The sequence below is a fragment of the Trichomycterus rosablanca genome, chromosome 11 (assembly GCF_030014385.1).
Source record: "Trichomycterus rosablanca isolate fTriRos1 chromosome 11, fTriRos1.hap1, whole genome shotgun sequence".
NCBI lineage: Eukaryota > Metazoa > Chordata > Actinopteri > Siluriformes > Trichomycteridae > Trichomycterus > Trichomycterus rosablanca.
In genome coordinates this window covers 10946990-10971690 of record NC_085998.1, presented here as the reverse complement: position 1 = coordinate 10971690, position 24701 = coordinate 10946990, and positions in this window count along the sequence as shown.

Sequence of the window (24701 nt, the reverse complement as noted above, 5' to 3'; positions counted from 1 at the left end):
TCTGCAAACAAATGACATTTTTACATCCACCTGCCGACTTTGATATAACGTCGACTGTGCTGGCCTGAAGGAACATGTAATACAGACTCCTGTGTGGGAAACCCACCAGTAATAAATAATGATTCACAGTTGGAGCTAACGCTTGGAGGAAATCTCTGATGGAAAGTATATCAGACAGGCTTATTAATGTTTTCCTATGTTCTCGAAGACCAAAAGAGGGGTAACGTGTCAAAATGTGCTTTCTTCAGTTCCCATTTAGTTTACCAAAAACTTGGGTGAAGCTATAGTTAAGGCAGCTGGAGGTGAGGATGTGTGATGTGTTTTTGCTTCCATAGTGATGAGATTCTCACTCTTATGCACTTTCAATCCTCTATGCTCTACAGATTTTAGCATAGCTATCGCTCTCTGTTTGCCTCTCTGGTTCTCCATCACCCAGTTTCTATCTCATTTTCTGTACTGAACACATTTCCTTTTTTCTAATATGTACTTTTTTGACCTTGAACATTTTTATGTTAATGCAGTATATGCAAATTGTACATCTCATCTTGGAGATGCAGTCGCTTGCATGAATGTACACATTTACATGTGTCCGAACAAGCTACAATCATGCATGATGAGCTGGGTGAGATAAAACATTGCTACAGCAGATGTAGCTGATGTGTTTTATTTAGATTTCAGTATAATTAGCAGAGGTGGATAAACACACTCTTCTTTAGTCTTTTTAGCAAAAAAAAGTAATATACACTGAACAGCCATTTCTACACTCACTGTCCATTTTATCAGCTCCACTTACCATATAGAAGCACTTTGTCGTTCTACAATTACTGCCTGTAGTCCATCTGTTTCTCTACATACTTTTTAACCTGCTTTTACACTGTTCTTCAATGGTCACCACAGAGCTTATAGGTATTATACAGGTCCTTCTCAAAAAATTAGCATATTGTGATAAAGTTCATTATTTTCCATAATGTAATGATAAAAATTAAACTTTCATATATTTTAGATTCATTGCACACCAACTGAAATATTTCAGGTCTTTTATTGTTTTAATACTGATGATTTTGGCATACAGCTCATGAAAACCCAAAATTCCCATCTCAAAAAATTAGCATATCATGAAAAGGTTCTCTAAACGAGCTATTAACCTAATCATCTGAATCAACGAATTAACTCTAAACACCTGCAAAAGATTCCTGAGGCTTTTAAAAACTCCCAGCCTGGTTCATTACTCAAAACTGCAATCATGGGTAAGACTGCCGACCTGACTGCTGTCCAGAAGGCCATCATTGACACCCTCAAGCAAGAGGGTAAGACACAGAAATAAATTTCTGAACGAATAGGCTGTTCCCAGAGTGCTGTATCAAGGCACCTCAGTGGGAAGTCTGTGGGAAGGAAAAAGTGTGGCAGAAAACGCTGCACAACGAGAAGAGGTGACCGGACCCTGAGGAAGATTGTGGAGAAGGGCCGATTCCAGACCTTGGGGGACCTGCGGAAGCAGTGGACTGAGTCTGGAGTAGAAACATCCAGAGCCACCGTGCACAGGCGTGTGCAGGAAATGGGCTACAGGTGCCGCATTCCCCAGGTCAAGCCACTTTTGAACCAGAAACAGCGGCAGAAGCGCCTGACCTGGGCTACAGAGAAGCAGCACTGGACTGTTGCTCAGTGGTACAAAGTACTGTTTTCGGAAATCAAGGTGCCAGAGTCTGGAGGAAGACTGGGGAGAAGGAAATGCCAAAATGCCTGAAGTCCAGTGTCAAGTACCCACAGTCAGTGATGGTCTGGGGTGCCATGTCAGCTGCTGGTGTTGGTCCACTGTGTTTTATCAAGGGCAGGGTCAATGCAGCTAGCTATCAGGAGATTTTGGAGCACTTCATGCTTCCATCTGCTGAAAAGCTTTATGGAGATGAAGATTTCATTTTTCAGCACGACCTGGCACCTGCTCACAGTGCCAAAACCACTGGTGAATGGTTTACTGACCATGGTATTACTGTGCTCAATTGGCCTGCCAACTCTCCTGACCTGAACCCCATAGAGAATCTGTGGGATATTGTGAAGAGAAAGTTGAGAGACACAAGACCCAACACTCTGGATGAGCTTAAGGCCGCTATCGAAGCATCCTGGGCCTCCATAACACCTCAGCAGTGCCACAGGCTGATTGCCTCCATGCCACGCCGCACTGAAGCAGTCATTTCTGCAAAAGGATTCCCGACCAAGTATTGAGTGCATAACTGAACATAATTATTTGAAGGTTGACTTTTTTTGTATTAAAAACACTTTTCTTTTATTGGTCGGATGAAATATGCTAATTTTTTTAGATAGGAATTTTGGGTTTTCATGAGCTGTATGCCAAAATCATCAGTATTAAAACAATAAAAGACCTGAAATATTTCAGTTGGTGTGCAATGAATCTAAAATATATGAAAGTTTAATTTTTATCATTACATTATGGAAAATAATGAACTTTATCACAATATGCTAATTTTTTGAGAAGGACCTGTAGGTATTATTTGGGTGGTGGATCATTCTCAGCACTGCAGTGACACTGACATGGTGGTGGTGTGTTAGTGTATGTTGTGTTAGTGTGTGTTGTGCTGGTATGAGCACTTCTGGAGTTTTTATATACCTTGTCCACTCACTGTCCACTCTATTAGACACTCCTACCTAGTTGGTCCACCTTGTAGATGTAAAGTCAGAGACGATCGCTCATCTATTGCTGCTGTTTGAGTTGGTCATCTTCAAGACCTTCATCAGAATGAACTTAATTACTGGTACAATACAATACATTAAGTAATACATTTAGGTAACTGATTAACCTGGATGGGGTCTGGATGGGTCTGGGACCACCTCGAAACATTGGTTAGGAATTGGTTAGAAATACACCCTAGATGAGGTGCAAATTAATCATAGTGCACCTCACACTTACACGTTCCAGCAATTATAGAGTAGCTAAATTACATTTTCTAGAAGAGTTCAAAGAGGAAACCTGAGCAGGAATTAGCAGCACACTTTACAGGCATTAATTGGACAGTTGAAACCAGATCTCCAGGACCAATGATATTGTGCGGTAACCTCAAGAGGCACCTTACCACCCACCAATGACCCCCACAGACTTAAAACTGAATAATTTATTTTTTTTACGAACTGCTATATTCCGGACAGGGGGGCACGGTGGCTCAGTGGGTAACACTGTCGCCTTACAGCAAGAAGGTCCTGGGTTTGATTTCCAGGTGGAGCGGTCCGGGTCCTTTCTGTGTGGAGTTTGTATGTTCTTCCCGGGAGCTCTGCTTTCTTCTGACAGTCAAAAGATGTGCAAGTGAGGTAAATTCTCACTCACTCACTCACTCATTGACTGTCTTAACTGCTTATCCTATCCCAGCTTTTTAATGGGCGCAAGGCACACAGTAACACCCTGGACAGACACAAACACACACATGCACACCCATTCACCTATAGGGCAATTCAGTGTCTCCAGTTAACCTGACTGCATGTTTTTGGACTGTGGGAGGAAACCCACGCAGACACGGGAAGAACATGCAAACTCTGCACAGAAAGGACCCGGACCGCCCCGCCTGTGGATCGAACCCAGGACCTTCTTGCTGTGAGGCGACAGTGCTGTGAGGTGAATTGAAGATACGAAATTGTCCAAGACTGTGTTTAACATTTAAAGACTTGAACTGATGAATCTTGTGTAACCAGTAATTACCTGTCCTGTCATGATTGTAGCCAAAGTGTGTAAAACATGATGTTACAATCCTAATAAACTAGTAAATAAATAAATATTCTGGATAAGTTTTTGGACCAACCTTCCTTCTGCATGTTTGAGGAGGCAGGAGTAAATTGGATTAACAGATGGAATCTCATGCAGACACGAGTGACAAATTTCTAATAAACAGTGTCCAGAATTAAGAAGTGAATAAATGTCTCCAGGACCCATGTTGCTGTGAGGCACCCACTGGATTAGCTGATTCACTGTTCTGACGCAACACGAAGCGTAAGTGGCTGTTTTAGGCTGTTTAGCATGACAGTATTCTCTATTATCATCTCACCTGCTGGGGACAGAGCCAAGCTTCTCATTTGTCTCCAGTAGAATGACACAGTCCAGTAAATCCTCTAATGGTTTAATCCACATGGCATTGCCATGCTGAGCAGATGTCTCTGTTGTAACAGGACACTAATTGGTAAAATATGGACTCAGGTAAGGGTTGTAATGAAAGGCCAATCGTTCTCATCAGTGGAATCATTCAAAGGTGTAATAAAACCTGTGAGATAATGCATTTTCACCACATAACCCCAATCCCTTCAAGCATTTTTGTCTCTTTTTGGAAGTTAATGAGCATACCGAAATTCCTCAGGATAATAAAAAGGAGTCGCAGAGGTCAGTAGATGCCCTTTGATCGGCCCATCGTGCTAGAAGTGAGCAGAAGATATGACTCCAGATGCGCAGGTGTGCTTGAGCATCCTGATTGAATTCCCGCCTGCCTTCATGACCACCACCACTACAGCTCACTTTTCATCTCAGCTTAATCTCATTATGATTTTATGGCCTCTGCCATCGGGGATCTGAAGCTTTAGAAGCGCACTAAGCTGCCAAATAGATTTTCTTCAAGCCGGCACAAAAAAAGAAACCAAATAAGAGGAAAACAACTCGAGCTCTGTTCCAATTTCTACTTGATGGACTAGACGATGGAAATCGTCACGGTTCGCATTCGCTTTTTTCCCTTCTAATGATCCTTGATCACAGTTGTCATTATATAATGGCAACTTGGCTAAGGCTAATGACAGCCAATTAGCAGTAGCCTGGAGTGTAAGAGTTATTTATTAATATCTCTCATCTGTGGGCTGGAGGGATTTAAGTCACATCAGAGCAGCACTAATAATTCCATCTGAAAGGGGAAATGGATTTAGTTCCCTTAAATATTTAAGCAGGGTCTCTTCCATCTTGAATGCACTGGGTGCTCATAAGTTGGTCAGGAATCTACCACTCTACCAGTCTGTAAATATATATTAGTAGCAATCTTCTGTTTGGCATTCAATTATGTGTGACTGAGACGGCTTTAGGCTGTCTACGCTAAATTGATTTTAGATACGAGGGGGGAAATGGCACACAAACCAGCAGTTCATTCATAATATTATTTTTATTAACCAGTTCATCCTGATTAGGGTCGCAGGCTGATTTCAGGCTATACCTGGAAACGTTAAGTAAAAGCCATTACATTACTACATCGTGGAAAGGGCATTGATCCATTGTGAGACAACAAACACCCTTTCATTCAGTTACACCTTGAAGTCATTTAGAGCCATCCATCTTCTTATTTTTGGGGAGGAGAGCTGTAGGAAACCCATCCAGCAATAGAGATAACATTTAACAAAGCACAATATCTACCAGCTGTACCACCATGGACCTCTCAGCATGTACATTTAAGTTATGTCTTGGTGCATTATAGGTGAACAATGGCTACAAATATTAACTTAAACAGGCTTTTGATGAGTTCATTAAATCTACCTATTTTGTTGTAGTTTTTATTCGTTTCAGATGCTTAAAAAACTGAAGGATTGTGTTTTAAAATCACAGTATTATGCTGATTAAATAACTTGTAACAAGGAAAAAACTTGTTATATATTTTTTTCCCAAAGTGACTTACAGTTGTGGCAGTATACAACTAAGCATCTGAGGTTCAATGGCCTTGCTTAAGGACAACCTGACAGTGGTGGGGCTTGAACCAGCAACCTTATAATTACTAGTCCAGTACCTTAACCCCTAAGCTACAGCTGTCCCAAAATTAATAAAAATACAAATTAGAAGCATGCTTACTAGCTTCAGACTATTGGTTCCTACTCTAAAGTTGGCCATGTGATGTATCTTAAATTTGCATTTGCTCCTAATAGAGAGCCTAGAATCTCTTTAGTATACACCGTTGTTCATGAGAAAACAGCCCATTAAAGTAGTTTCATCAGGCTATTCATCATGTCAGCAAAATGCAACACCTCCTGCAATAAGTCCTTCAAGGGTTTTGGAACATTCAGTTTTTAAGTACATTATGTGAAAGGTATTTGGGAGTAGGGTTGGGCGGTATGACGATATTACCGTATACCGCGGTATTTAAAAATGGTGACGGTATTCAAAAATGGTGACGGTATTTTTTTTTCAATGTGAAGCGCCAAATTCAGGTTTACCTTGAAAACTGAGACTTTAGGACATGCGCGCATCCACAGTAAGGGAGGGGTGGGAGGGGTAGGCGGTTGGAGCTCGCTGATTGGCTGTGGGGTGCTCACACAGAGAGACGAGTGAAGAGCCACACTGGCTAGCGTTAGCTGTGAGCTAACAAGCAGAAACTGAAAAACGGCTCGTCTTTTAATTTTTCAAAATCAACATTTTTTATCAGTTCAACCGGAAATGAACACAAGCGCGTGCATGCGCGGACATGTACTTATTTACTTATTTACTAAATATATCTTCAGTGTAAATCGAGCACAAGTGTTGAGAAAAAGGAGCAAACAGTAATAATAACGTTACGCCCAATCCGCTGTTCTGACTCTTGTCTGCCATAGATTTTCCTGCCTATGTAAGAACTATTTTTTCCTAAATAAAAGCGCTATATTAAGAAAAAAGAATGTCTCACCTGTCGTGTAATGTGAATTATAAAATATACGTGTTTTGCACTGAGCTTGTGTGACATGTAAAGTAGCGTTCTCGTTAACCACTCAAATGTTTGGACTGTGAATTATTTTAACATTATTTTACATCACCGTCATCGCAACATGAACATTTACATTCATATTTTTTGTTACGGTATAGAACTTAATTCTGGATTACAGGCATAAGTAATCGTACACGTTCATACACTTTTAAGAAATATCTGTAACTATAAACTAAGCAGTTAACTTTTGAAATATATTGAAGTGTGTAGCTGCTATTATTCTGTTTTGTGTGGGCAGAGAGAGATTACAATGCCAAAATGTTGTGTTAATGTTTGTGTTAAAGTGTAATTGATACACATGCATTTATACTTACGCGTATTTATTATAGATCAGACAAGATAAGCAATGTTTGACGTTCAGATTGTTAAATCTTTTTATAATAAAACATTGAAATATTGTAATTACACTCAAGTGTGTACACTGTAAAGTTTGTCCGCGACACCACCCCCCCCTCCCCCCCCATCCCCCCCCATCCCCGCGGTAATACCGTATACCGCGGTATTTCCTGAAGACGGTATGACGGTATGAAAATCGGCAATATCGCCCAACCCTATTTGGGAGTCACTTTTTTCAAACATGTTTTAAATGTGTTGGAAATGGCTACACATTTTTGAAAGAGGCATTTGTCTTAGCAGTCTTGGAATGGTAATGGTTTCTGATTTAACACTATTTAACACTGTATTACTGCCCAATATTGCATTTTTGCGCCTTACTCTTTTTAAATATCTGCTGCTATAAAAACCCTACGCTGCTAACTGTATATGAGAATATGTTTGTCTCTAGGCGTGTCTCTTTAGTGAGTTTCTTTAGATTAGAAATGTCTCTTGTGTTTACTGTAGGTTTTTGTATTTATTGTACTGTTGTTTATCTGCAGTGTGTATTTTGTATTGTTTTGCACTTGCGTTCTGTGTTGCACCCTGGTCCTGGAGGAACGTTGTTTTGTTTCAATATGTACTTGTATATAGCTCAAATGACAATAAAGCTTGGGCGGCACAGTGGCTCAATGGCACTGTCGCCTCACAGCAAGAACATCCTGGGTTCGATCCCTGGGTCTCCCCGTGTCTGCGTGGGTTTCCTCCAGGGTCTCTGGTTTCCTTCCATAGTCCAAAAACATGCGTGAGGTGAATTGAAGATACAAAATTGTCCATGACTGTGTTTGACATTAAACTTGTGAACTGTTGAATGTTGTGTAACGATTAACGTTTTACCTTATACTGGTGTGTTTTTTTTAACATTTAGGCATGCTAGGCAATAAATCTTAACATTTCTAGAAATGTCATTAAAAAGGGCCCTGGAATTTGATTGGAATTTGATTGAGTGCATACTAATATTGGACTCAAGGACAGTTAAATTCCATTCACTGGTGTAATAAATGCCTTGGCAAAACACGTACTGTTTGGGCAAAAAACGTATTATGAAAAAATTTACCCAGTTCTATGATGGCAAACGTGGTAGTTATTTGTAGTTCTAATTAAACATAACTGGTGGCTTGTGCCCATATAAATAGGAAATATGTCAGGAAAGAACAATATTACCTTCTGATAAAAATAAAATCTGGATGCCCAGATATATTTTAAGAACCACTAGCACCATCATTGGTTATAGATGGTGTTTGTGCTTCATCACGTTGCTTTTTTTTTCTCCCCACTCCACCCTCTATTAGGTTTCTGCCAAATTATGTGTTGACAGCAGCACACCACATTACGGGAGGAAGACACTGTCCATCTGGCAACAACACATTTACTGGCTATTCTTGTCATGAGTGGGGTGAGCGTGGGGTGTGAGGTCTGTCACATTTATTTTACTCAGATTTTTAGAAAGTAGGATGACTTGCTGACACAAATTATTAATCAAGCCACAACACGGTGAATTAAATGGTTTGGAAAATTTGCCTATTTATTATGGCACAGCTGGTAGAATGAGTGGTGCAGAACAGCATGGTTTTTGAGATTCATGGTTTGATTCTTGCTTTCAGTTACCGGTTTTTTTTCCGCTCTGGTTCTACACATGCAGATTAAGTTTATTATTATTTTTTTTTTTTTATTATGTTATTATTATTATTTTTATTATTATTATTATTAGGGATGTAACGAAAAAAAAACTGAAATAAAATTTTAAAACAAATCCAACATTATATAAATAAATGAATAATACAAATAAAAAAAGGATCCTCACATAAATAAATTTGGCTGGAAAACCCCCCTACCTGGCAACTTTGTGAAGTGCCGTCAACCAGGCGAGGTGAATAGTGCCAGTGCACTCTGCTGTTTAAGGTGAATATTGATTCCTCTTAAATGAATAACCGATGTGAATTGTGGCACACGTGCACCGATTTTTAACTGTCTTGTGGTGCATTGTTACATCCCTATTTATTATTATTATTATTATTATTATTAGTAGTAGTAGTAGTAGTAGTAATTTCTTTTATGCATTTTAGCTCACCGCTTTATCCTTATCAATGTGTCAGTGGGTCCAGTGCAATCTTGTGCATAGTTGGTCATAAGTCAAGTCAAGTCACATGTATTTGTATAGCGCTTCTTACAATAGACATTGTCTCAAAGCAATTTTACAGAATCCCTGTTGAGCAATCCAAGGGTGACAGTGACAAGGAAAAACCCCCTTAAATTTCAGGAAGAAACATTAAAAGGAGCCAGGCTCAGCAGGGACCCATCCTCCTTAGGTGGCCTGGAGAATAAAGGTAATAAGGTAATCGAACCCCCTGGATAAGATGCCAGTACGCTACAGGGTGTCTCAACTATTACAGACTCACTTAGACCTAGAGTAGCCAGTTCACCTTCTGGATGTTGTTTGTGGTTGGGAATAGGGCTGGCACTTATCCGATATTCGGTATCTGTATCGGTCCGATATTGGCCCAAATCACTGGATCAGATATTGGAAGGAAAAAAACGTGTAATCCGATTCCATACTGTTGCTTAATGTAAATAACACTTAATGTAAATAAGGCCATTGTTTGTGTGTAAAGCAAATAACACACAAAGATACGTTCCAACAGAGTGTTGTAAAACAATTCAATGTTCAAACATTCGAGTGGGGTTTCACGAAAACGCTACTTTAATGTTACACACGCTCAGTGCAAACACAGAACAACATGGCACATTTGGAGACTATCATTTTCTAATCTCTTTCCTACACACTTGCTCCCTATACCCTAGCATAGTACAGTACATTTAACATTCTTAAAGGGCCAGACAATATACTGTATATGTATTTCACATTACATGACAAGTGTCGTTTATTGCCACTCACGCTTGATGACATCATTACCATGTGCCACTGATCTACAACTCATCCACAACAGCCATTCAGAAATTAAAACACACTGATCTACTTAAACTTTTAGCATCTTAAAAAATCATCTGCTACTGCCACATCTAAAAACACTGTTTAAACACAATAAAAATTGCTTTATAAATGATGAATCAGACTTGGATAAATCTGTCTTGTCCCGTCATAGAGATATCTCACATCCTCAACGATTAATCCATTAGTGTTATGAAATAAAACAAACTACACCGTTTCCCTGTTTCTCTTCAAAATCCAGCAGGGTTTAATAATAAGCGCGCTTTGGTTTTAAATAAACTAAAAACATGACAGAACTTTAACGAGAAAAGCTCAACTCTGCGTCAATTCTAATTGGTCCATCGCGTTTGATTGACATCCACATCTTCCAGTTGTAGACACTTACAATTGGTCTTAAACAAGCCAAAAATTCTGCTAAATGTTGTGTGTGTGTAAAAGTTCAAATAAAAACAGCAGTTTTGTATAAGTGTGATGTTGTAGGTTCTGTATTTATTCCTTTAGAATATTTCTTTCACAGTCTGAACATTGTTATTTAGATAGCTAGTTTAACCATGGTGCATTGAGACATGTATTATTACTGCTTAGTTGTTTGAGAGGAGAAATGATGTATCGAATTGGTATCGGTATCGGCAGATACTCAATTTGCAGTATTGGTATCGGTATCAGACATAAAGTGGTATCGAGCCAGCCCTAGTTGGGAAGAAACCAGACAACTGCGGTCATTTGAAGTGCGGGGGGCACTCCTGAGGACGTTCTTTGACACACTGGTGGCATCAGCCATCTTTTATGGAGTAATATGTTGGGGCAGCAGCATCTCTACAGCGGACAGGAAGAGACTTAACAAACTCATTAAGAGGGCCGGTTCTGTCCTGGGGAGCCCCTTAGACCCAGTGCAGGTGGTGGGAGACAGGAGGATGTTAGCCAAGCTGGCATCCATGCTGGAGAATGACTCCCACCCCATTCATGAGACTCTGGCAGCACTGGGCAGCTCCTTCAGTGACAGGCTGCTTCAACCTAAATGTGTGAAGGAGCGGTATCACAGTTCCTTCCTTCCTGCTGCTGTTAGACTTTACAACCAGCACTGCTCCAGACAGATCGCGTACACACACACTTTGAACCAATCAAAACAATGTGCAACATTCTTCATGTGCAATTATTTGTAAATATTTTTTCCAGAGTTTCTTATTGATAATTGTCTATATTAGATATTGTACTGTATACTAAACTGTTAATTTGTATATTTTTTATACTGAGTGCCCTGCTATCCCTTTGCTGCTGCAACACTGCGAATTTCCCCACTATGGGACTAATAAAGGTTTATCTTATCTTATCTTTATTTTTATCCTATCTTTTATATCTTATAACTTATCTCTTATCTTATGATAGAACCAGGTTTTCAGATCTAATGTTGCTGCAAAATAAAGTCAAGTTTAAGCTTCCTCAGGGTCCTCTGGGTCATGATCTGAACCCTATCAAACATGTGGTGAGTCCTGAAAACTCAGGGTGCTGAAGTTTGTTTGTTGGGCACCTTGTAGGTAAAGACTTGCAAGGTCTTGACCTTGTGAGGTGAAGAATACAGTTATATCTAAACAGGTATAAATATTAATTTTATCTGTTGTGGGACCAGACTTTGTGCATCTGACATGAGCAAATCATTTAAGCTTTTTGTTCACCTCTCTCATCTGACTATCATGTTTAAATAATTTTCTTTACTATCATCTAAGTGCATGGGCCTGCCATCGGCTGCCCACATTACCGCCAGACTGCGAATATACTCCCGTGAAAGAGAGAGAGAGAAAAAGCAAGAGAGATAGAGAGAGTGTATGGGTGTGTGTGAACGCTTGTGGCGGCAGCACTACCGGCAGATTGTGCCAGTGACTGACAGATTGGGGTATTAGTATTCAGATCCATGCTACTTCTTTGATATCTCGCCGCCGTAAGCCGACGGGACTCTGGAATCATCCGCGGCACCCCTCCTTCACCCACCCACTTTTGTCTGTTTATCCACCCTCATTTCCCTCTCATTTCACCTTAACGCTTCAACCAGCCTTCTTGTTCTTCTTGTTAATGTTTTTATTACAGCTGGTGACTTCTCTGTGCCCAAATAAATAGGCATTGCTTGACCAGCATTGAATGTAGAATGCTGTGTACAAATGGACGAAAGCAGAGCATACATTTTAATATCACTTGGAGTCTAATAAACCTCAGGTCCCAAGATCACCTTTGTGAACACCTGCTCATTAGTACAGAGTACGTGGAAGAGTGGTCTCATTGTCAAACTGACACATTATGTTGAAAGAAAATGTCAAATGTAATCCAACACACCCACCAAAAATTAAGGCTGTTGGACCACATGTTTTTTCACAAGTAAGCTTGGCATTGCCATGGGTTTAGAGGCTGCTATTAAAAAAGCAAGCCCTGCTTTCTTCGTTTTACTCATCCATGTGATCATCAACAGGAGAAACAGGTTTGTCTTTTTCAAGACCATGGTCATATTAAGCTTGCTTGGTTGAAGACAGTGTTAACCATGGTTCAGAAGACCTGTTTTAATTGATTGACTGATTTTGTGTTAAAGATTCCATCCGCACTAATGTCTTTCTAGCATGAGATGACAGTTTGGACTTTTCTCCTGACCTGGGCAGAAGACCACTGTATTATGGGTGCAGTCAAACAAGCCTTATTGTCATGGGAACAGGAATGTCAGTGAGTTACTAATGAGGAATTTGGCGCCATGACGCAAAGTACATGATTGATTATTTATACAAAAATGTAAAAAGTTCTCAGTGTTGATGTATGTACACCGATCAGCCATAAGATTAAAACCACCTCCTTGTTTCTACACTCACTGTCCATTTTATCAGCTCCACTTACCATATAGAAGCACTTTGTAGTTCTACAATTACTGACTGTAGTCCATCTGTTTCTCTGCATGCTTTGTTAGCCCCCTTTCATGCGGTTCTTTAATGGTTAGGACCCCCAATGGACCACCACAGAGCAGGTATTATTTAGGTGGTGGATCATTCTAAGCACTGCAGTGACACTGACATGGTGGTGGTGTGTTAGTGTATGTTGCGCTGGTATGAGTGGATCAGTCACAGCAGCGCTGCTGGAGTTTTTAAACACCTCACTGTCACTGCTGGACTAAGAATAGTCCACCAACCAAAAATATCCAGCCAACAGTGTCCTGTGGGCAGCGTCCTGTGACCACTGATGAAGGTCTAGAAGATGAGCAACTCAAACAGCAGCAATAGATGAGCGATCGTCTCTGAATTTACATCTACAAGGTGGACCAACTAGGTAGGAGTGTCTAATAGAGTGGACAGTGAGTGGACACAGTATTTAAAAACTCCAGCAGCGCTGCTGTGTGTGGTCCACTCATACCAGCACAACACACACTAACACACCACCACACCACCACCATGTCATTGTCACTGCAGTGCTGAGAATGATCCACCACCTAAATAATACCTGCTCTGTGGGGGTCCTGACCATTAAAGAGCAGGGTGAAAGCAGGTTAAAACGAATGTAGAGAAACAGATGGACTACAGTCAGTAATTGTAGAACTACAAAGTGCTTCTATAAGGTAAGTGAAGCTGATAAAATGGACAGTGAGTGTAGAAACAAGGAGGTGGTTTTAATGTTATGGCTGATCAGTGTATGTTTTTAACCCAAAAGACAAAAGATTTATATATTCTTCACATATCCCAGCTTGTTTGGAAACTGGGGTCAGAGCGCAGGGTCAGCCATTGTACAGCGCCGCTGGAGCTAAGAGGGTTAAGGGCCTTGTTTAAGAGCCCAGCAGTGGCTGCATAGCAGAGCCAGGATTCTAACTCTCAACCTTTCGATTGAAAGTCGAAAGTTCTACCCGTTAGGTTACATATAATATCCATAAATATATAAATGTATATCCAATATCTGACACATACACCGATCACGCATGTTGGTCTCCCTTTTGCTGATAAAACAGCCCTGACCTGTCGAGGCATGGACTCCACTAGATCCCTGAAGGTGTGCTGTGGTATCTGGCACCAAGATGTTGGCAGCAGATCCTTTAACTCCTGTAGATTGCGAGGTGGGGCCTCCATGGATTGGACTTGTTCATCCAGCACATCCCACAGATGCTCGATTAGATTGAGATCTGGGGGATTTGGAGGCCAAGTCAACACCTCAATCTCGCTGTTGTGCTTTTCAAACCTTTACTGAACCATTTTTTTCTTTGTGGCATTATCCTGCTGAAAGAGGCCACAGCCATCAGGGATTACCACGTGCATCAATGAGCCTTGGCCACCCATGACCCTGTCACTGGTTTACCACTGTTTCTCAGACTGGCCCTTGTCTAACACATCAACTTTGAGGCTAAAATGTTCACTTGCTGCCTAATACTGTATATCCCACCCACTAACAGGTGCCGTAATGGAGAGATAATCAGTGTTTTTCATTTCACCTGTCAGTGGTCATAATGTTATGCCTCGTCAGTGTAAATACATATATGCATACATATGTATTTATATATATGTATGACTTAGTTTCCTCATGCACATTTTCCTTTCTAAAAGTCTCATGAACTGCAGTAAACAGCAGAGACAAAGAAAAGTGTCTGGTCTGAGTCCCAAATCCTCTGTGCAGTGATTATTCAATAAACAATTTCAACCCCACTGGTATTTACAAAAAAAGTCCATAATAATCAAATCCTAAAAAAGTAGCACAGTTCACTCTCACTACTTTATTGAGTTTAAGTTCAGTTTATTACTTTTGTGAAGACTAATGTGAGTCCGAGCAGTAATGTATTCAGTCAGTACCAGCAGTATTTCTCACATTAAACACAATGTCCAAAAATCCTGTCCTTTTATAGCCCTATTAGATTGTCCTTAATATCATTCCTCACTGGCAAGAAAACCATTGTTTTCCCTTAATACCCTTTAATGTATAACTACATATGAACAAAAGTATTGGGACACCCTTTAGCAGTTAGTGACATCATGTGTTTGTCACAACAGTTGCTCACAGGTGTAATAAATCAAGTACGTAAAGGAAAGTATATGCCTCCAACATTGCAGCAACAGTTTGGGGAAGGTCGTTTCTTGTTTCCAGCATGACTGCCCCACTGTGCATGAAGCAAGGTCTATAATGACATAAAAAAAAAGCTTGGTTAGGCCGCTCAGGTGGCGCAGCGGTAAAAACACGCTGTAACCAGAGCTGGGATCTCGAATGCATCGTATCGAATCTCAGCTCTGCCTTGCCGGCTGAGGCTGAGCGGCCACATGAACAATGGGCGGGACTGTTGTTCAGATGGGCGGGACTAAGCCAGATAGGGTCTCTCTCTCATGACTGTTGCAATTATGACCTCTGCTGGCTGATTGATGGCGCCTGCACAGAGATGAGAAAAGAGTGCTCTCAGGGTGTGTCCCTCCATGCACGCGTCTAAGCTGCACTGCACTCGTCAAAGTGTAGGTGATAAGATGCATACGGCATGCTGCCCACATGTCGGAGGGGGCGTGGGTTAGCTTCGTTCTCCTCAATCAGAGCAGAAATCGGCATTGGTGGAGAGGAAGCATGATGCAATCGGGCAATTGGACGCAGTTAAATGGGAGAAAAAGGGGAGAAAATGCATAAAGAAAGCCTTCTTTGAAGAGTTGCTGTTGTTATAACTGAAAAGATCGCATGAACATGGTTACTATCAGTATCAACTCAACTGTATTTGGGTACTCTGGGTACTCCACTAATATGGATTGCCTAGATTGCTCCGACAGCAACATGGTTTCTATCACTTTTGCTCAGTGTATATGGACTAGCACACCACTGCAGAGATCCAAGTTCAAATCTCAGCCGTACCACTGACCTGGCACCCGACAGACACAATTGGGCATGTCCGTGGGTGGGTGGTCAGACGGGCTTTTCCTATCTACCTCACCATACTGCAGTTCCTGTCACTGGCTGAGGCATCACCTGAGTGCTGGGGAAACTCGTGCAGAGATAAGTCTGACCCTCCATTCATGATAAAGCACAGTGTGAGCTCTAACTGCTGACCAGTAAATAAGAAGTGACCAGCTATAACGGTGCACGTGTCACTGTATCCCAGAGCAGGGTGAAGCAAGTGGCAGAGAAATGTAAGATGCACAGGGAATTGGAAACAACTGTCTAATAAGGGGGTACAAAAACAAAAGGGTTTTTTTGGTAAATATGTGTGAAAGGTTTTCATGTTTTGTCATGAGTTGTTTTTATTTATTATTATTTTTTAAAAATTTTATTTATTTATTATTATTATTTTAATGGTCACTATGTGTGAAAGGTTTTAATGTTTTTCCCATGTCATCATGAGTTGTTTTTTTTTTATTATTTATTAGGGATGTCCCGATCCGATCAAGGCATTTTTAACTGATGGGAAATCGGCTTTACTAATGCCGATCATAACCCGATCTTTTGTTTTACGTCAGCATGTCCGCTGTGTGGAAATACTTTAAATTGGAAAGTGAAACGAGTACAACAGCGGTGTAATGTCTGTAATGCGAGCGTTTCACGAGGCGGTAGGAGCAGAGCTGCGTTCATTACTGTAGAATTTTACTATTTATATGGTGTGTGAGTCGAGGATCACACCGGTTTACAAAACAATAACTTTTAATCCGAGTATGAAAACTTCAGGACCATAACATACAGCTTTTACGAGTTTCCGTGTTACAAGACTGAACGACATCTCAGTATCAAGCACTCTGATTGGCTTAGTTATGTAACCGAGCGTCGTAGTGATGCACTCACTTAATAAAGAAATAAATACACGGTATATTCACAAATTGTCGGGAGCTGTAACGGTTTGTGGGCTAGACGGACAGGATGGGCGGACACAAACGCAGAGATGTGAAAGAAACGATATTTTAATGATAACAAAGACAAGACAGGACACAAAACCAAACACACAACCTATGCTAAGCTAACTAAAGCTAAACTAAACACACAGGAAACCTAAACCCTAAGCTAAACAAGAACTAGACAGGACTAAACAGACTGAACAGGACTAAACAGACTAACAGGGCAAAACAGACTAACAGGACTAAACAGACTGACGGGGCTAAACAGACTAACAGGACTAAACAGACTGACGGGGCTAAACAGACTAACGGGGCTAAACAGACTAACAGGGTAAAACAGACTAACGTGGCTAAACAGACTAAACAGGCTAACGGACAGGCTAAACAGGACTAAACAGACTAAACAGACTAACAGGGCTAACGGACAGGCTAACGGACAGGCTAAACAAAGACTAAACAGGACTAAACAGACTAAACAAGACTAAACAGGCTAAACAGACTAAACAGGCTAACGGACAGGCTAAACAGGACTAAACAGACTAAACAGACTAACAGGGCTAACGGACAGGCTAACGGACAGGCTAACGGACAGGCTAAACAAAGACTAAACAGGACTAAACAGACTAACAGGGCTAAACTGACTGGACAGGACTAAACAGACCGGATGAAGGAGCAAGGAGCAAGGAGCAAGGAGCAAGGAGTCACCAGAGCAAACAGAGTTACAATGAAAATAGTCTCCAACCTGCCCATTGCCCCAGCTCTCCTTATAAATGCTCCTTGATGAGGAGCAGCTGGGGCTGATTAGCTCAGGGAGCCAACCACCTGTGAGGCATGGCAGGGGAGTGAGTGTGCACACAGAGAAGAGGGGCGTGGCACATGAGCACACCGAGGCTAGCAGTGTGACAGATGCCCCTCCCAAAGGCACTACACCTGGAGTGCCTAAAAAAAACAAAAACAAGGAGGTCCTGGGCCCTGCGGGGTAAATTTGAAGTCATTAAAAATGTCCTCAGGCAGGCGTGATAAAAATGGTGGGACGCAGGCTGCCGACAGAAATCCAGAGGCGCAGTCGGGGAGCGCCGACGAGAGTTCAAAAGCGCCGTCGGGGGGCGCCAATGTGGGAACAGAAGCACCATCGGGGGGCGCCAACACGGAAACAGAAGCGCCATCTGGGGGCGTCATCTCGGAAACAGGAGCGCCATCTGGGAGTGCCAACGAGGAAACAGGAGCGCCGTCGGTGGGTGCCGATGAGGAAACAGAAGCACCTTCGAAGGACACCAACTCTGGAACAGGAGCGCCATCAGGGAGCGCCAACTCCGGAACAGAAGTGCCGTCGGAGGACGCCCACTCAGGAACAGAAGTGCCGTCGGAAGACACCAACTCAGGAACAGAAGTGCCGTCGGAGGACACCAACTCAGGAACAGAAGTGCCGTCGGAGGACACCAACTCAGGAACAGAAGTGCCGTCGGAGGACACCAACTCAGGAACAGAAGTGCCGTCGGAAGACACCAACTCGGGAACAGAAGTGCCGTCGGAGGACACCAACTCGGGAACAGAAGTGCCGTCGGAGGACACCAACTCGGGAACAGAAGTGCCGTCGGAGGACACCCACTCGGGAACAGAAGTGCCGTCGGAAGACACCAACTCGGGAACAGAAGTGCCGTCGGAGGACACCAACTCGGGGACAGGAGCGCCATCGGGATGCGCCAACTCGGGAACAGGAGCGCCATCGGGATGCGCCAACTCAGGAACAGGAGCGCCATCGGGCTGCGCCAACTCGGGAACAGAAGCCAGCTGCGTGGAGCCTGGCGAAGAGGTTTCGGGAGTCAGCTGCGGTGAGCCTGGCGAAGAGGCTTCGGGAGTCAGCTGCGGTGAGCCTGGCGAAGAGGCTTCGGGAGTCAGCTGCGGTGAGCCTGGCGAAGAGGCTTCGGGAGTCAGCTGCGGTGAGCCTGGCGAAGAGGCTTCGGGAGTCAGCTGCGGTGAGCCTGGCGAAGAGACTTCGGGAGTCAGCTGCAATGAGCCTGGCGAAGAGGCTTCGGGAGTCAGCTGCGGTGAGCCTGGCGAAGAGGCTTCGGGAGTCAGCTGCGGTGAGCCTGGCGAAGAGGCTTCGGGAGTCAGCTGCGGTGAGCCTGGCGAAGAGGCTTCGGGAGTCAGCTGCGGTGAGCCTGGCGAAGAGGCTTCGGGCGCCAGCTGCGGTGAGCCTGGCGAAGAGGCTTCGGGAGTCAGCTGCGGTGAGCCTGGCGAAGAGGCTTCGGGAGTCAGCTGCGGTGAGCCTGGCGAAGAGGCTTCGGGAGTCAGCTGCGGTGAGCCTGGCGAAGAGGCTTCGGGAGTCAGCTGCGGTGAGCCTGGCGAAGAGGCTTCGGGAGTCAGCTGCGAGGACCCTTGAGAAGAAGCATCCGGAGTCAGCTGCGTGGACCCTTGAGAAGAGGCGTCCGGAGTCAGCTGCGTGGACCCTTGAGAAGAGGCGTCCGGAGTCAGCTGCGTGGACCCTTGAGAAGAGGCGTCCGGAGTCAGCTGCGTGGACCCTTGAGAAGAGGCGTCCGGAGTCAGCTGCAAAAACACTGGAGAAACGTCATTAATCAGCTGCACAAATCCTTGAGAATCTACTTGATTCAGCTGTGAGGACCCTGGAGAGGCGTCCGGAATCAGCTGCAAAAACCCTTGAGAAACTTCTTGAAACAGCTGTGAGAACCCTGGAGAGGTGTCCAAAGTCACTTGCGAAAACACTGGAGAAACGTCATTAATCAGCTGCACAAATCCTTGAGAATCTCCTTGATTCAGCTGTGAGAACCCTGGGGAGGTATCCAAAGTCACTTGCGAAAACACTGGAGAAACATCATTCAGCTGCGAGGACCCTGGAGAGGCGTCCGAAGTCACTTGGGGAAACACTGGAGAAACATTCAGCTGCGTGGACCCTGGAGAGGCGTCCGAAGTTAGCTGCGAAAACACTGGAGAAACGTCATTCAGCTGCGAGGACCCTGGAGAGGCGTCCAAAGTTAACTGCGAAAACACTAGAGAAACGTCACTCAGCTGCGAGGACCCTGGAGAGGCGTCCGAAGTCAGCTGCGAAAACACTGGAGAAACATCACTCAGCTGCGAAAACACTGGAGCAACGTCATTCAGCTGCGTGGACCCTGGAGAGGCGTCCAAAGTCAGCTGCGAAAACACTGGAGAAAAGTCACTCAGCTGCGAAAACACTGGAGAGGCGTCCGAAATCAGCTGCTTGGACCCTGGATATGCGTCAAAAGTCAGCTGTTTGGACCCTGGAAAGACCGGACTCAGCTGTGAAAACACTGGAGAGGCATCCGAAATCAGCTGCTTGGACCCTGGAGAGGCGTCAAAAGTCAGCTGTTTGGACCCTGGAGAAACTGGACTCAGCTGCGAAAACACTGGAGAAAAGTCACTCAGCTGCGAAAACACTGGAGAGGCGTCCGAAATCAGCCGCTTGGACCCTGGATATGCGTCAAAAGTCAGCTGCTTGGACCCTGGAGAAACTGGACTCAGCTGCGAAAACACTGGAGAGGCGTACGAAATCAGCTGCTTGGACCCTGGATATGCGTCAGAAGTCAGCTGTTTGGACCCTGGAGACACTGGACTCAGCTGCGAAAACACTGGAGTCCGGACCACATTAGCAGTGGGCGCTTTGCTGCAGGAAAATTTTGCTCTCATGAGGCCCTTAAACACCTTAACCGAGTTCAGCTCAACTCCCCTGTCAGACCAAAGCTGCTTAGCCCACTCACGAGCAGCACCCCTCAGCCGAGACATCATAAATCGCACCCTGTCGATTTCAGCTGGCTGGGGGTCCAGAAGGTTCTGCAGGTAGAGCTGGCTCTGTAGAAGGAAGCCTTCGACGCCTGAGTCGCTTCCATCATATGGAGCTGGCCTACTAAGCGGGAAGGTTTGAGGAAACCTCATGGAGCCGAAGTCCGGAAAAACATGGACAAAAAACATCTCGCTGTGTCCTCTTGGGGAGACTATTCTGTAACGGTTTGTGGGCTAGACGGACAGGATGGGCGGACACAAACGCAGAGATGTGAAAGAAACGATATTTTAATGATAACAAAGACAAGACAGGACACAAAACCAAACACACAACCTATGCTAAGCTAACTAAAGCTAAACTAAACACACAGGAAACCTAAACCCTAAGCTAAACAAGAACTAGACAGGACTAAACAGACTGAACAGGACTAAACAGACTAACAGGGCAAAACAGACTAACAGGACTAAACAGACTGACGGGGCTAAACAGACTAACAGGACTAAACAGACTGACGGGGCTAAACAGACTAACGGGGCTAAACAGACTAACAGGGTAAAACAGACTAACGTGGCTAAACAGACTAAACAGGCTAACGGACAGGCTAAACAGGACTAAACAGACTAAACAGACTAACAGGGCTAACGGACAGGCTAACGGACAGGCTAAACAAAGACTAAACAGGACTAAACAGACTAAACAAGACTAAACAGGCTAAACAGACTAAACAGGCTAACGGACAGGCTAAACAGGACTAAACAGACTAAACAGACTAACAGGGCTAACGGACAGGCTAACGGACAGGCTAAACAAAGACTAAACAGGACTAAACAGACTAACAGGGCTAAACTGACTGGACAGGACTAAACAGACCGGAGCAAGGAGCAAGGAGCAAGGAGCAAGGAGCAAGGAGCAAGGAGCAAGGAGCAAGGAGCAAGGAGCAAGGAGTCACCAGAGCAAACAGAGTTACAATGAAAATAGTCTCCAACCTGCCCATTGCCCCAGCTCTCCTTATAAATGCTCCTTGATGAGGAGCAGCTGGGGCTGATTAGCTCAGGGAGCCAACCACCTGTGAGGCATGGCAGGGGAGTGAGTGTGCACACAGAGAAGAGGGGCGTGGCACATGAGCACACCGAGGCTAGCAGTGTGACAGGAGCAAAACACTTTATTAACTTATTCTGTTCCGAATAGCGGACAACCAGAGCCGAGCACGCTATCCCATGCACTATGGAAGCCCCAAAGGGTCAAAACACACTCACTTTGCGTAGACCCGTCCATCAAACCATTGTCACAATACAAGCACTTTAAGAACTGGCTTTCCTTCATAACAAAAGAGTGACTTTTCATTTTATTTTGGTATTCAGGTTTTACTGTAATGCTGTTAAGTAACTTATTTGTTTTTTTATATTCAAGTTAAGCTGCTACACCACTTGTGAGTGGAGATTTTTGTTCATTTTTAGTGCATCACTGCATTAAACAGAATTATGTTCTTTGAATATAAAGTTCAAAGTGAAACTGTAATTATTTCACTTCATTTTTACTACAATGCTGCACTAGGTTTGTTTACTTTTATTTTGTAAAATAACATTAAGCAATAGCTTGGATGCAGGCAATTTTTTTCCTACAGCACTGCAGAGCTATTCAGTTGTTAAACATATACATTGGATTAATATGAATAACTGTAATGTACTTGAAGTGTGCACTGTGTAAACAGTGTTATCTAGTTCTTATCTAGACAATATCTAGAAAATACAAGTATCGGTTTGCGAATCGGTATCGGATCGGGATCAAAATTAAAGATTGGGATCGGGAACAAAAAAACGGGATCGGGACATCCCTATTATTTATTTATTATTTTGGTCACTATATCTGAAAGGTTTTTAGGTTTTTCCTCTGTCATCATGAGTTGTTTTTATTTATTATTTTGGTCACTCTGTGAAATCGTCATGATTTTTATTTTATTTATTTTTTATTTTTTTTATTTTGGTCACTGTGTGTGAAAGTTATGTTTTTCCCATGTCATCATGAGATTGTTTTTTTTTTTTAATTAAATTTGTTTTTATTTATTTATTTATTTGGTCACTATGTGTGAAAGATTTTCATGTTTTCATGTGTCATGATGAATTTCTTTTATTTATTTATTTATTTTTGGTCACTATGTGTGAAAGGTTTTCATGTTTTTCCCATGTCATCATTAGTTGTTTTTATTTATTATTTATTTATTATTTTGGTCACTATGTCTGAAAGGTTTTCATGGTTTTCCCCATGTCATTATGAGTTGTTTTTATTTCTTATTTATTTTGGTCACTATGTGTAAAAGGTGTTCATGTTCTTCCCATGTCATCATGATTTTTCTATACATTTTTTTATTTTTTATTTATTATTGTGGTCAATGTTACGGTTTTCCCATGTTATGATGTTTTTTTTTTTTAATTATTTAATGTATTTGGTCACTGTGTGAAAGGTTTTCATGTTTTTCCCATGTCATCATGAGTTTTTTTTTTTTTTTTTAATGATTATTTATTTATTTTGGTCACTATGTGTAAAAGGTTCCCATGTTTTTCTCCATGTCTTCATAATTTTTTTTATTAATTTTTTATTTATGTATTTATTTATTTTGGTCACTGTGTGAAAAGTTTTCACGTTTTTCCCATGTCTTTTTTTTTGGGTACTTTTTTTTAATTTAGTTTCCTCCTACTCACGACCTTCCTATAAACCGATGACTTTTATATGCCTTCTTTCAATTTGCTAGAAAAAAAGTTGTAATATAAAAGCTTTCATAAAACGCCTGACATTCCACATTGTACATCTCTTGGGTATTTATGCTGCGCCTGATCTGACTACATTTCCAAAATTCCCAATTTATTTTCTTAAAAAGCAGCATGACTCTGCAATTATCTGAGAGATGTTTTATTTTTAAGACCTGAAGGAAGCAATCTGGAGACCGGTTTGTGTTTGAAGAAGGTGCTGTGTTATTAAAGGTCAGTGTGGCCACTTCAAGCCCAGCTGGAGACTAATGTCAGTGCTCTAGACTCATTCTAATATCATTAAGCCCAATGTACTTTTCCTACCATTATGTCCTGCTCTATCTCTCATCATACACTTAGTCATCTCTAGTACCAAAAATATATTAATACATTATTGCAGAAGAGGTTTGAACCCTTTGTCTCCTGGTTTTCAGCTTGGATTATTTAAGCATGGTTTGACTAACTTGTTCTTCATATGTTAACTACACGTCTATTAAGTACATTAATTAATCATTTGTACTATAGGGTGGCAAAAGTATGTGATCCTGTGAATTTAATATCCAATCAAGATTTATTTACAGCAACAAGGGTTCCATGGACCTGAGTTTGAACACAAGGGTTCCATGGACCTGAGTTTGAACACATTTGTGACTTCAGACTCGACTCGGACTCGTTTAAAATGACTCGGACTTGACTCGTGACAAACGAGTCCCTAGCATCAGCATGTGTTAACATTAGTTAAGTGTGACAATTATATACACACAACCAGGAAAAGTTTGGAGGTCTTTAATTATAAGCACATTTACAAAATATTCCTAATGGGACACACGGTTTTACATTTTGTAGCATCTGGAAGAACATAAGCTAAGGTAAGCAGTGGTTATGATTTTTGCTGTGTTTTGGATTTTGCCAGCTGTGCCGTGATTTATCGTGTGTTTTTGTTTTGCAATGAAAACAAAACGTATCAGTTCAAGCTTTTAACTGGTACCTTCTTGTAACAGAAATTACATTCATTTACACAATGACTAGGAAAGTAAAGGCACTAAGTAAAACGGCAAAATACAGTCGCTAATCTGTTGTTGTTTTTATCTAAACGTACATATTATTTGTTTATTTCTACGCTACATTTCCAATATATGTTTTGTGTAGATTATATTGACTCGTGACTTGCTTCGGACTCTAGTCTAAAGACTCGTGACTTGACTCTGACTCATGTTTTGTGACATCTCTGGTATGAGTTTCTTCTGGTACTGTAATTCCCTCCTATGTATCAAAAACATGCAGGTGGTGGATTAACTGCTGGATTAACTGCTTCAAATTTCCCATAGGTAAGTGAGTAAATATGTGAGTAAAATAAAATAATTCACAATCTTC